The sequence below is a fragment of the Centruroides sculpturatus genome, unplaced genomic scaffold, assembly GCF_000671375.1.
Source record: "Centruroides sculpturatus isolate CEXI.00-Female unplaced genomic scaffold, Cexi_2.0 scaffold106, whole genome shotgun sequence".
NCBI lineage: Eukaryota > Metazoa > Arthropoda > Arachnida > Scorpiones > Buthidae > Centruroides > Centruroides sculpturatus.
The window spans coordinates 949,705-963,995 of NW_019384517.1; the positions used below are offsets into that span (position 1 = coordinate 949,705).

A 14,291-nucleotide genomic window follows, 5' to 3' on the forward strand; every position below is an offset into this window, starting at 1 on the left:
AGTTAAATTTAAATGAAATTTAATAAATAATATCTAAGGAGGCCTAACATCGAGGTCATTAATTTCGATCAAAATCGATTAGGTTATCTTGGATCACTTAGCTACTGACACGTGTCAAGCATAAAATGCAACACCAAAAACAAAAAATCGAAAATCAATCAATCACTTAAAACCAATGTTTTCTCTAAGCTGTGCAGCTGCGCGACCGCACACAGCTCAAATTGTTGTTGCGCACGAGAATTTATGAGTCTCGCAGGCGAGCATGCACACTGATTTGAATTGTTGTTTACTTATTTCTCACTCTGTCTGCAACATGATTATTTCTATGTATATTTTGATTAAATACATTAAATCATTGACAAAATATAATATTTTGTATAAACGTATGTTTTAAAATGAATTTTAATCTCTACTTTATAATTAATTATTTTAATTTTTATAGAAAAAATAAGATTATATATATATATATATATATATACATACAGTATATGATCAAAAAAATTTTTTTCTCTGAATCTGCTCAGCAAAATTTTTTTTTGCTCAGAGAAGTATATGTTCTGCTCATTGACAAAAAAATTAGAGGGAACATTGATTATAGAACATGTTCAATAATATCATAAAGTACTTAGCAGATCATACATATACATATAACTAACACCTTATTCTTGCTGAGAAATATAAATTTATTCCAAACAACGTTTTCAACCTGATTTACAGGCCATCGTCAGGTTTATAACCAAATTCGAATGAAAGGATTTCATCAATGGAATACAAAATTCAAAGATAAAAATTAACTAAGCAACGGAATAAGATAAAAATAAAATTAAAATATTAAATATCCAAAGGGGTAACATAAAACAAAAATATACAATAATGTAAAAAATGTACATAGAAGTATTAATACAATTATTATGACTGGTTAGAGCTCTTATTAAACTTTTTAACTATAAACTTCCATGCAGAGGGAAGACTTTCTGCATCCCTCACGTTTAAATAGCTTTCCTGTATTTTACTCCTATAAATCTGCAACTTTTCTGCTGTCAATGCCAAAGATGGAGAAGATAAAGGTTTTATGATGGCTGCCTCATTTTATTTGACTACAGATCTTGGTGTTTGCGCCATTTGGGACAAATTTGTTGCATTAGATTCCTTTCTGATATTATAACTATGTTCCTTGATTCTAAGTCCTAAACTCCTGGTGGTTACTCCAACGTAGTCTTTTTTAACGCCCAATTGCATATTCTCATAAGGTATTCTATAAACCCCTGCTTTCTCTTCTGAGTTTATATCATCATTATTATTTCTGAGAATTTTGTATAAATTAGGAGCCCTTTTTGTAAGCATCCTCGAACCTTTTCTGCGAGCAATCTCTTTCATAACACTATTCATACTTTTATTATATGTAAATTTTACGATTCCAGTGGGAGCCTTTCTTGATGTTAGCTTCATACTTCCTAACCATTCCCAGAATTGCACTTTTTCGGTAACCCAGGGTTTTGGCGACGCTTATTATTCTATTTATTTTTTTATTCCTGTCTAGTATTGTTTCACAATACAGAAATGCTCTTCTTATTAAAGCTCTGAAGGCTGCAATTTTATATTTATATGGATCCTTGGATTGGGAGGGAATATACAATGGGTTGTGGGATGGTTTAATAAAAATGCTAGTGGACAGGTTGCCTTTTTTGAATTTAATACCGATGTCTAGAAAATGCAGATCCAAGGAACTCTTCTGCTCCAATCTTAAAGTAAGGCCATCATTGTTATCATTGATCTTATCGAAAAAATTTTTAATCCTGCTGTTATTTTTCCATAATATAAGTAGGTCATTAGCGTATCTGCTAAAATACATGATATTCTTCGTAAAACCATGAAAAATTGTGGCAGTATCCGTAAACAACGGTAAAAATAACTCCTATAATACGTAAAACGTCATGGGGCAGCCGAACTACTTTCCCGCCGTCCGTAGCGCCACGCTACGGACGTTTAGGCGGATAAATTGAGTTTAGTATCGTCTGTTCATATAATTATATATAAATTAGGTACTGTACATATAATTATATATTAATTATATATAAATTAGGTACTGTATATATAATTATATATTAACTTAATTTATTGTAACTTTATTATAATTAAATATATATTTTTCGCCGTCTAGCGTCACGCTACGGCGAGTTAGGCGACCTATCGTCTGTCCAGTACTGTAATTTTATACATTTCTTGTGAAAGAAACATTTCTTATTTAACGGCCATAAAAATTATTTATATTAAGGATGTCTCCAAAGGTCAACGAAGTTTTCGCAGAAAAATAATATCAGAAATCGCGGCCGCGGTTTGATGCGCTGTTCCGCGACGAAACCAAGCTTTAGCAACGGGCGTAGTCGAACGGTACACACTCGGTAAGCAATCCTACAATTTTTTGTTTATAACGTAGTTTATACGGATTATTTTCAAAAAAATATACGTATTTTGGAAATGTTGAGTCAAATTAGTCTAGAATCGATTAATTTTATGAAAGAAAATTTTTCAAACAGCCATAGTCCGTAAACTATGATTCCTACAAAATTGATTCATAAAGAACGGAACGTATCTATAGTCTTATAGGGAGATCTACTGTATATATATATCATACGTTTACAATATAAATATTACTTGGGTCTGTTAACTATAAACTGTCAGTACATGCACACCACGAAGCTGTTGATGATAAGTTCTTAAGGATGGAAACGGATTACAGTACAGTACCTCCACTTGATGTATTCATTCCATGGCTGACTTTTCTATCTCCTACTATTAGATGAACTATATCGGACTGCAAAGCAAAACCAAGAAAGATTTTTTAACACACGAGACGGTCCAATTTATACTCCCCCCCTCATTTGTGAATACTCTCTTAACACATGACTCGATTCTTGACCAATTAGTCTACACCAGTTGGTGTAGCAAGAAAAGTGATACAACATAATATTCTGCGGACAATTATACAAAAAGTAGATCTTGACACGTGGTAATGGAAAATAATTTATATACACAAATTATAATAATATCTAAGCATACATAAACAACAATACTAAATTAGCGCAGCACTACAACCGAAATGACTTGTAATGTTTTTAGAGATCTGTTTTGAATTTTGTATTTATATTGTTTTTATTTCTATTTTTTTGTTTTCATACTTTTCCAAATCTAACAATAAAAAAAAGGCAAATATTTGTTTTTAATTTGGAATTTGTATGAATAGTCTGTCCACGTAAATAATCGACTGAAGAGCAATGTCACTCGTGATGTCGCTTAAATGAAAAAAATAAAAATCTAAGATGCATAAAGGAATTAAAGTTTAAAAGAATAAAAAATTATAGAAGAAACGGAATGTTAATATGTATTCTAATTAACATTTAATCATCTTTTTTTAATAATTGGTTTGATTGCTAGTGGTCTGCTCATTGGCTGTTCTTACTATTGTGAGGTAGCAGAAATTCCTGTATTGGAACTAATGTTTAATTTTAAAATATTGTTCGAGTTACATAACAGTTATTGTTGGTAGCTACCTGAGAAAGTCTCTTGTTACATTTTCTCGAAGGCAACATCATGCTTTCTCGTGATCTTTCTCTGGACGGCCTATATCGTCTGTGAATATAGCTAGAAACGGCCAAGGAAGAGCAGTCGCCGTTTTAGTCCTTCCTGGGGAAAGAAGTCGTCGTCCGTCTCTCCGAACAGGGAGATCATCACTGATTACTCCTGGAATATTGTCTACCAGTTCTATTTGAAGATCATTGACCAGTGTCTATTTGGATACCTTCCCTTGTGATATCATTGTGCTAGTGGATATTTTATTGGAACTAATTATCAAAGGAACTGTTATATCAAACAACAAGAGCTCCATCGGAGATCATCTTTTATCACCATGTATTTATGCAACTCGCGCTCATTATGTGAACTCTCTCTCTTCACGACAAAAACATAGAACCTCTGTATCTTATCCAAATTATTTAAAATTAAATCTTTGTTAAGTGTTAATTATAGTGCGAGTCACTGTTATATGTTGTCTCTTGATCGGCTGACATTACGAATCCGTCTGTCCACTTATGGGACTGCTTGCGCGATGGTGTGACGTATAATTGCCGTCTCGGCTTTTGTGTTCCAATAAATGTGGTGTCAATCCTGAGAGGTCACTGAGGTGGTGCCGACCCGAAAGGTTACACTATAGTTTACTGCTAGATAACCACTCACCACATAAAATGTATTCATTTCTTAATAAATAAAAATGTATTACAATACAGAATTGTAATAAATTGCTTTATTTTACAGACTTTGTAATTCACTGACAGAAAGTGAATTTAAAACCAAATACATGTTTAAATGCATGGGCTTTATACAACTTTTTTTTGGTTAAAGTGTTTCATGATTGTGAGAAAAAGCTACTCCGCTGCAGATAAGCGCTTCAAAGTCAACTGGAATAAGTTGTGATTAAATTTTTCACGGATTTTCCATGACAGCAAACGCTGCTTTCCAATGTTTTCCAACACAGCATTAAAGTATGACCTTAGGTATGAGTGCAATCTTGAACTATTTACACTTAGGAAATACTGTTGTCTCATTTCTATTTGCCTAAATGCTGTCATACTGACGCGTTTGATGGAACGCAACAGCTAGCATCCCTGTAATAGAAGCAGATTGTGTTTTACAGCATCTATTATAAACTGTCATTAGTTATTTTATCTATGTTTAAAAAATTTTGATCTGCTGGTTCAAGTAGGGGCTACCAGTCCCATTCTCTGAATACTGGGAGTTCGGTCATGAGTTTGCGCCTTGCCAAGACGGGCTGGACACGAAGTTTTTCGGGTTTTTTACACGTCTGTAACGCCTGAATAAGGGCCAGTTTCCTTTAAAAAAGATCTCCCACAAGGCATTCCTCCTATGCAGATTGCCCAAGTGTTGCGTTGTTATAACTTAATAAAACAAACAAAACAAACTGGTTCAATTAATACCTTCAAACATGGTGCAGCCATACTTTTCTCATTGTTCTAATAAAATGCTGGTGCTGAAAACTAGCTAAAATATGGAACGAGTTTTATCATTTTACGGTGCGCTGACATGTTGCTGAATAACGGAAAATGCAGGGAATTTATTTGCTTGTATCTGATGTAGCAATTCTGGAACAAAAACGGATGGACTGTAGAGAATTACAGAAAACTCAAGAAGATGAAAACGTCGATCTTTTATCAATTAATCGAACATTTAAATTTATCAATGTTTTGATGCATTGGACGACAAAAACATTGATGATTCATCGAAGATTTGATATATAGCAGGGCACTAGCATGCATTAATCGTAAATAATTGTGCAGTTAACAACTACTTTAGCCAACTTCGTTTTGTTTTAATATCGGAACGTGAAGCTGCCATAACACCGTTTATAATCGCGGTGACGTGTATAACAAATGAGGAAGGAACAGAAGTAACTTGCCATAACTAAGGGCGCGTTTGGAAATTCTAACTGGTGTTACCGGTAACTGGCGGTAGTTACCAAGGCGTTCAGAAAATGTGACCTAAATAACTAACCGCGTTTAGAAATCACTGTTATGACGTCACCGGTTGTCCTGCGGTACTTACCAAAGTTACCCAGGTGTCGAAGCGGTTTTAGCGGTTCAATTAAATTACAAAATGGCAGACACAGTGTATCGTTGTGGAGATTGCGGCTGAGAATTTAAAAGTTTGGATGAAATAAAACAGCATTTTGCTCCGGAACATGTTTCTGCCCCACAAACTGATCAACAAAATTTTCAAAAGCCAATTTTGTCCCAAAATTCAGCTTTAACGGATGGGACAGACGGACAGCATTGTCGTTGGTCAGCAAATACTGTGAAGTTACTGATATCACTATATAAAGAACATAAAAATAAATTTTCCGATATTTGTTGGCCAAGCAAGAAGGTATGTAAATATTTATTTATTCTTTTTCGAGTAGTTAAAGGAATTACTTATTTATTAGAAGTCCTCACTCATAATGTCTAACACTTAATTGTTTAACAATTAATCCATATAGTTTTTTATATAAGATATCGATAAAAGAGAAACATCTCGGTTATTAAAAACATTCTATCAGAACAGTATAGAGCAGAGAGAAAAATATTAATTTATCATGACCAGTACAACAATATTGCTGGCTAATATCTAGTACTGTACAGTAGAATAGAGCAATGCAACACAGATAGTCTATGTACATTTCAAGTCTGAAAAGGAATTTTTTTTTTTTTTTTACAAAGGAATTATTACAGTCTGTCCCCAAATGATGGAGTTGTTTTATAGTAGTGATATAATAGAAATAGTAAGCAAAATGTAATATGATAAACCAATAATCAATCCTCTATGTAATAATTTTATTAAAAAATATTAAAATGAAGATATAAACCAATCTTGATAATGTTGTACAGGATATACTTGCCCTATAATGATATTCATTTTTACTTCAGCATTTAAATTGCAATTGTTATGAAAAATAGTACACTGGGTGGTATAAAATATAAAATAATAGAGTGAATTTATGTAAGAATGAAAAGTAATGAAAATAGTCATTCTTAAAATATAAATATTTAATTATTAAATTCTGTGTTAATATTAGGAGCTAAAATTTAACACAGAAACCAAAATGAAAAAAATTATAACTGACCTAAAATTTATATCTTTCAGGTGTGGAGTTTAATTTCACAAACAATGAATGAAAATAATTACCTTGTCACAGGTAATCAATGTGACGAAAAATGGAGGAATTTAAAAAAAAGTATAAGAAAATTAAAGATGGGAACAAACAAACTGGCCGAGGAAGAAGCCAATGGGAATTTTTTTCCATAATGGACGACACTCTCAGACAGCAGCCAGATATTGAGCCACCTGCTATTTTTGAGAGTTTCTCTTCAACTGTACAGGTTTTCAGTAAGTGATTTGTCTGCATTATACAAGTGATTTGTCTGAATGTCATATTACAATATATAATTATCTTTATGTAGACATGGTGGAAAGCAATTCAGAAGATTCAGGAAACATTGGGATTGGGGGGATTGAGTCAACATCATCAACTGTCTCGTCTCTTCCCAAATTCCCACAAAAACGTAAGCGCAAACCAGAATGGTTTGAGGAATATAAAGAACTGAAGGAAAAATTCAGAGAAGAAAGAAGACAGCGACATGCTGAATTATTAGAATCAAGGAGGAAACAGCATGAGGACAACATGGAATTCCGCAAAGACCTATTAGGTGTCTTAAAGAGTTTGGTTGAAAAATAAAAATTCTATTAAATGTTAACAAAATCTCTCTTTGCACTATGATTTAAACACAAAAAATTTTTCACCAATTAGATAAGATTCATTTAAAAGAACAGTGGCAATGTATGTATTATTCAAGGCAGCCAACAACAACATTGTTTTATAATTTTTTATTTCAGATTATTAAAAAGTAATTAACAGTAACAAATCAGAATAATCAAATACCAAAATAACAACAACAATATACATCAATAATAACAATAAACATCAATACTGTATGTTGTAAACAGATTTTTACAACATTTGCATTAATATATTTCTTTTATTCTGTGCTCGAGCACATGTACTACTTGAATCTGGTATGGATTCACTAGGGTTGTCATTTTCAATTACAGTTTCATCGTGTAAATCTCCATCATAAAATAAACAAATATTATGTAACACACAGCAGGCCATAATAAACATTGGTATGAGATAAGGGTTGCCCATATCCACGTATCTCAAACGTCTGAAACGTCCTTTCAATAAACCAAAGGCACATTCCACTGTGTTTATTGTTCTACTGTGTTTATTGTTCTACTGTGTTTGAGATTAAAATTTAGCTGCTGTGGACTTAAATGTCTGTTATCTCTAAATGGCGTTATTAACTGTTCTTGTAGGGGATATGCAGAGTCACCTAAAAGATGGTATTTTGGTGGAAACATTGTACTCAAACTTCTCCCCAATTTAGAACGTTGAAACACACGAGCATCATGGACACTTCCAACTTCTCCTGCATAGCAGTCTATGAACCTGCACCTAATGATATAGTTAAGTCAATGAAATTAACTTTAAAATCTAAATTTAAACTGAAACAAAAGGAATGATTTACAAACCTAGAATCCACTACAGCTTGGAGTAAGACTGAATGGAAACCTTTTCTGTTTATATATGATTCTGGATGATTTGTTGGTGCCTTGATTGGTATGTGTGATCCATCAATGCAGCCAATCACACCAAGAAATCCACATGCTTTTTTGAACGAAGAAGCATTAGCTTCAAGTTCATCACCTGATGGAAAGCATATAAACTGTCTAGACAAACTGGAAATTGCCTCCCAAACTTTCTTACATGTGAACCATAATGTGGCTTTTGAAACATTAAAACGATCACTTACAGATCTGAAAGTAAAAATAATATTTATCTATTAACAAAAAACTGGCTTAACAAAGCATTTTTTTGATTCACTTATCAATGGAAAGCATGATATCAAGCAAAAAAAATGATCTTAAAAATAGAAAAATTAAATATTCTTTCAAAAAAGGTTTTAATGCAATTGTAAAATTTTATGAATCATTTATCAAAGCAAATGTCTCTTAAAATCTAAAATGACGTTAATTTAACATTCTTACTGTTATTGGAACAATCCTACCATAGAATACATCTATTTTTATAACTTAAAAACAAAATTGATTACCTGTACGATTCCGGAGTTACCGTTAGCCACAAGGTCATAAGAATTTGCTTTCTCGGTTCTAATGTCTGACGACCACGACTGCACTTGTTTATGAGTTTTTCTGAAATCTAAAACGATTTATTTTCATTATAGAATATTGTATTAGTTAATAGAACTGAAATAAAATAGTTTATTTTACCTTCCTATTTAAAAACATTAATAATTATTAATGTATTTAAATAGGAAGGTAAAATAAAGGTCAAGCGATAAAACAGAGAAATTAATTCATGCCTATTCTGATACCTTAAATTTTACCAAAATTAATATATTTGATAAACTTACGATGTTTTCAACGACATTAAAAGTTTCAGGACTCATTCTAAAATGGTTTTTGAACATGAGTGGGGAAAATCGCGAAACGATTTCCTCCACGTACCCTTCCACATTCGGAGTTTTCTCTGATAGACGTTCAACTTCTTTAAGTTCATTTTCATCATCTGATGAACTAGAACTTGCCAAATCTTCATCTTCATATGCCTCTGAATCAATATCCGAGAGTATTGTTAAAATTAATGAAATTATTTCTTCTCGATTCGAACGCATCGCCATGTTATTCACCACAAAATGACCAGTCCGTTTAGAAATGAGACACTTTCCTGGAATAACCGGATATGACCGATGACATCAGTCACTACTACCGCTGTATTACCAGTTAGAATTTCCAAATGCGCCCTAAGTGATCAATGGCTTATACTTATTGTTTAATGCCAAGTTGATTCTTACCATGGACTATGATCAAATGAAATATAAAACTATTTTGTACTGGTATTATTTATCCCGAAACATGATCGATCTAATAACAAAAGTACAGTACATAAGAATATTACTTTCTTATATGCAAAGTATAAAACAAAATAAATATGTGAACTAATAATGTCGTTTAATGCCAGAATGGGTAATGATTGGGAAACTAATTTTAGCAAGTTAGTTTGTGTGTAAAGGGCATTTATGGTATTAAATTTTCATATTTAAAAGTAAAAAGATGGGGAGATAGAAAAGTGTAATTTTGAGGATATGGTGTGTTGTATAAGAAATTTTAAATGCTAATAAGTAGTAAATTTTTCATTAAGTCTGATCTCACTTGAAAACTGACTGATGACTCCCCCTCCACCTTCTTACCCTACACGCTTTACTTACTCAAATTTATTAGTATCAGTTCGTTAATACACAAACACCATGCAGAATTTTAGAAATTTTTGACAAAATAAACAGTAGCTCCAAATTGAGTAAATAAAAATGTTCCCCCACAAGCACTAACACCCTTACATAGAGGCAAAAATTTCAATTTTTTACACTTCTGGAAGTCTTGCGGACGTAAAGTACAAAAATGTAAAAATGTACGGAGGGCACTTTTTGCCCGATGGCCATACTTCCACTCTTTTACATAAGGCAGCTGCGTAAGTAAATAAACGCGCAACCGGTTGCTCAACTTTCCCGGAAACATTTAATATTTTGATACCACCATCTAAAGTGACCACCCTAAATCATATTTTCTGTATAAAAATTTTAATTTAACTATTATAAAATAACAGGCTTAATTCTGAATGTAGGGATCAGTTTTTTTTCCAAATTGTAAATAATAATAACGAGTGAAATTGTCATTAATTCCGACCCTATTGAAGATACACAAACCTTATTATATCCTTACCCCCTCAATGTTTAACCATCAAAATTTAACAGCATCAATCCACGTAATAAATGAATCTTCTTTCAAAATTTTTTGACAAAAAGCACGAGTTATTAACTTTCAGAATGAAGAAAAATGCGCAACACACTAACATTCATACATACAGAAATTAACCCCGATTTTTTTTGAATTTTCCGATGTTCCAAGGTGTCCAACGTGCAAAAAATGTAAAAGTCTGATGGGTCATTTTTGTCAGATCGCCATATTTTCTCTCTGTTATAACAGTTGGGAAAGTAAAATGAAATCTTTAATCATCTTATTCATTAATAAAGTAATTATATTTTTACAATTTTATTTAAAACCTCCCCTTGACGTCTGGTTCCGAGTTAACTCGGGCAAGTTACATTGCATTACATAAAACGCGGTTTTTAAGGCCATTTTTGACAAATTTTTTTTTTCAATTTTTGGAATGTTTTTTAGGTCCCCAAATTTTTTGAAAATTTTTTGCCCGTGCGAAAAAATTATATCGTAATTTTAATTAGCCTTTAATAAGGCTCGATGAAGGCTTAATTGTTTTTTAATGGGATTTTTTTTAATCAAATTTAATTCATCGTTCTAAAATTGTAGTGCGGGGATTTTCCTTCGGTAAAGTTATTTAAAGGTAGTTTCTGATGTCAAAAACGACTTCCAAAAGTTTATACATATTTTAAATTAATATATTTTATTTTATATAAATTTAATTAATTAGGGGGGGTTGGAAATCGCAATAAAATTTTTAATTTTTTAAAAATCACCCTACTTTAAGCCCTTGTCCTCCCGAGACGTGTATGAGAATGTCCTGGGAAATTCAACTGCAGCTGTGTTCAAGGTCACCCAGCTGTGTAAACAATGACTCATCGGTGTTATATTTCACAGAAAAACGAGACAAAGGAAAATAAAATTTGAAGCTTTTTCTTCAAAATAAACGCATTTCTTTAGTTTTTTTCAGTTTTAAGTATTTTTTATGTTTAATTAAAAATTCCTTTAAAAAAGCTCATATGCCAAGTGGTTAATTGCTTTTACTGTTTTTGTCACTCAGCTTAATAAATCAAGCCAATCATATTTTTCGTTTCTTATAAATTGATGTATGAATGTCATTGTCGTGATCACTTAGCGCCTTACGAAGGAAACGCGTATTGGTCTTCTATAAAGTTTGTAAAAGATGAAATCAATTCATTTAAAATAAATAGTTTAAAACCAAGTTTTATTTGCTCTATTTCCTTATTTATTGCCTTTACTTTAACATCATTATTTCAAGCTGCTTTGTCTAGTTGAGTATCATTACTACTTTGTTCAGTCTCTTCGCAATTTCCATTTACAATGGTGCAAGCAGTAAGTAAAGTTCCCGATAAGGCCTTTAGTAGGTCTATAAGTGTAATATCTGGAAAGAGATAAGTCGATGAAAAAAATAGAAACAAAAGAATGCAAATGTTAATAATTGTTTTATTTAATAGACACATGTATACGATTATAACTTTTTAAATCACAGATGTACTTCATTGATATATTCATTTAAGTACTGAAATTACAAGAATACAAATGCCCTATTCTTGAAGTATAAAAATGATTTACAAATTTTTTACAATTTTTAAAAAATAAATATGAAAATATACACCAGTTTAAATTACACCAATAATTATAAAATGGTGGCAGAGGTTAACTATGGAAAATTCAATGCAAACAAGTCAAAGGTTAAGGAATTTGTAGAAGATGAAACTAGGAGAAAAAGTGTGAGTCTGAGTTTTTAAGTAGTGTATATTTTTTGGAGGATTATCGAGAATTATTCGAAATTTGTTTAAAAGAATTAAAAGTTTCAGGGAAGGAATTAAATCACAGAAAATGAATGTGATGTAAGAGTGTTTGCTATATGATACCAGAGAGAAACTACTCGGAATTTAGTTCAGATCAGTCAAAGAGTTTGGAAGTTTGTAGGGACAATGAAATCAGTAGGAAGGATTGGGGGGTGTCCGAATTTTAAGGCAGCTTATGTCAATGGCATGTTATTCTATTGGTAAGATTGCAAATGCCTGGGACCTTCACCAATAGAGAGCCCAAACTTTTATATTAATTTATTACTGCAATAAAAACGTTGAAATATAAATTTCAGACGTAGCTGTAGATCCTAGATTTCAGTTTGGTGCAGTGGCAGGACACATCGGCAAAGAACAATCTTTCAGAGTGTGCATTAAAAAACTATTGAAGGTATCGGGGGTTTTTCATTAAAATATTTCTAAAGTCAAAGCTAAACATGCGCCTTCGTAACTCATATCTGCCTGGGCCCCATTAAGCTATTATGTCCTACTGGATTATGTAATGTACATCGGAAAGTGAAAGCGTTCTAATAGTAAAAGAATTAGAAAAGTCGGTTCAGTGTATTCTAAGAATACAGCAAAGTAAAAAACAAACAAATTAATATATTAGTATAGATATAAATAATGATTAATGGTGATGGTAACTATTACCAGCATAAATTTACAAATCATTAATTAGTACATCAATGTAGAAAAATACCTGAATTTGATTTATCAGGTTTCGTTGTCACTTCTGTCGGCTTACACAGGAATAGAGGTAAAACGAGTGTTATGCTGGAAGCAGAAATAAAAAATATTTTACCAGTGGAGACAAATGTTTAGTAGATATATTCTAGAATAATTCTATAAAATTATACGTTAACCTTACTAAAAAAAATGTTATTGCGATAAGCATTAGGGAGAAAACACACGAGCAATTCATCACAAGAATAAACGTTTCGAACAAGTGAATGAGTTTTCAAACACGGACAAAACACAATACATTCATTCTATGAATAACACCATAAGAGATTAGAGTGCAGAAACTAGAGGATATTTCTTACATTCATATGTAAATTTGCAATGAACAAATGTATATTAAAAAAAATCTGGAATGTCGGTGTACAGAAGTTCAAATGATTGTCTATGGTAGTAACACAGGGATCTGGGTTAAGGGGCATTCGTCTTGCATCAGTATGCATGAATTGAGATATTTCTGAAACGGCTTTACATTGACGAGATAGAGAAATAAAAACGTTATGGAAGAACATGACATGAAAGATCATGCCATACAAAAGAATAGCAAGATTGTTTTTCTTTAATTGGCAGTATTAAAAAGAATAAATAAACGGATCATCTGAAGATAGTATATGTGGAAAGAAATAAAAGGCAAAAAGACTAGAAAAAAATTATGATTTGAGTACGCGAATAAATTTAAAATTCATCAGCATGAGAGCGGTACTAACCGAGAGAGTGATGCATATGGCTAAAGAGGTAAATAACAAAAGCATGTGCAAGCTATTGATTGATGGGTGGATTTATGTATCATCCCTCTTGTCGCAGTCATCGTGGAATATCTTTGTGATAATTCCTATTTTCAGAAAACGTAGAATGACATTTTTATTATAGTTATTATAGACTATGCTTAAAATTTCGAATGCTTAGAGACTTTAGACACCCACAAATTTATTTTTATGTTATAGAACTCTAATTCCAGTACTTACTAGGAACGTAGATCTTGTCAACCTACACAAGTAAATCTCTCATGATATTAGTTGCATATGAATTTGTTGAAAATGTCGCAACTTTGCTCCTTCATAGAACATCAAACTGTTAAGATATTGAATGTATACGGAGCCCCGAAAGGACAATAAAAACAAAAATATGGGAAAATACAGAATTTATTCGTGGACATAAGAAAGTTACATAAGCTCCCACTAAATTTTGTGGGGTAATAGTGAAATTAAGTAAATCGAATCCCTACTCGACCTCACACGTGTATAACGTGAAACAAAAGCCTTACGCACGTGGTATTACACGTCGAAGGCAGGTTTGCGACAATAGAGCACAGCTACC

At 32.2% G+C, this 14,291-nt stretch overlaps 1 pseudogene; it reads right to left on the bottom strand.

Moving 5' to 3' along the window:
* Positions 1 to 7,558: 7,558 nt before the first annotated feature.
* LOC111622630 lies at positions 7,559 to 8,324 on the bottom strand (annotated as a pseudogene).
* Positions 8,325 to 14,291: the final 5,967 nt, after the last annotated feature.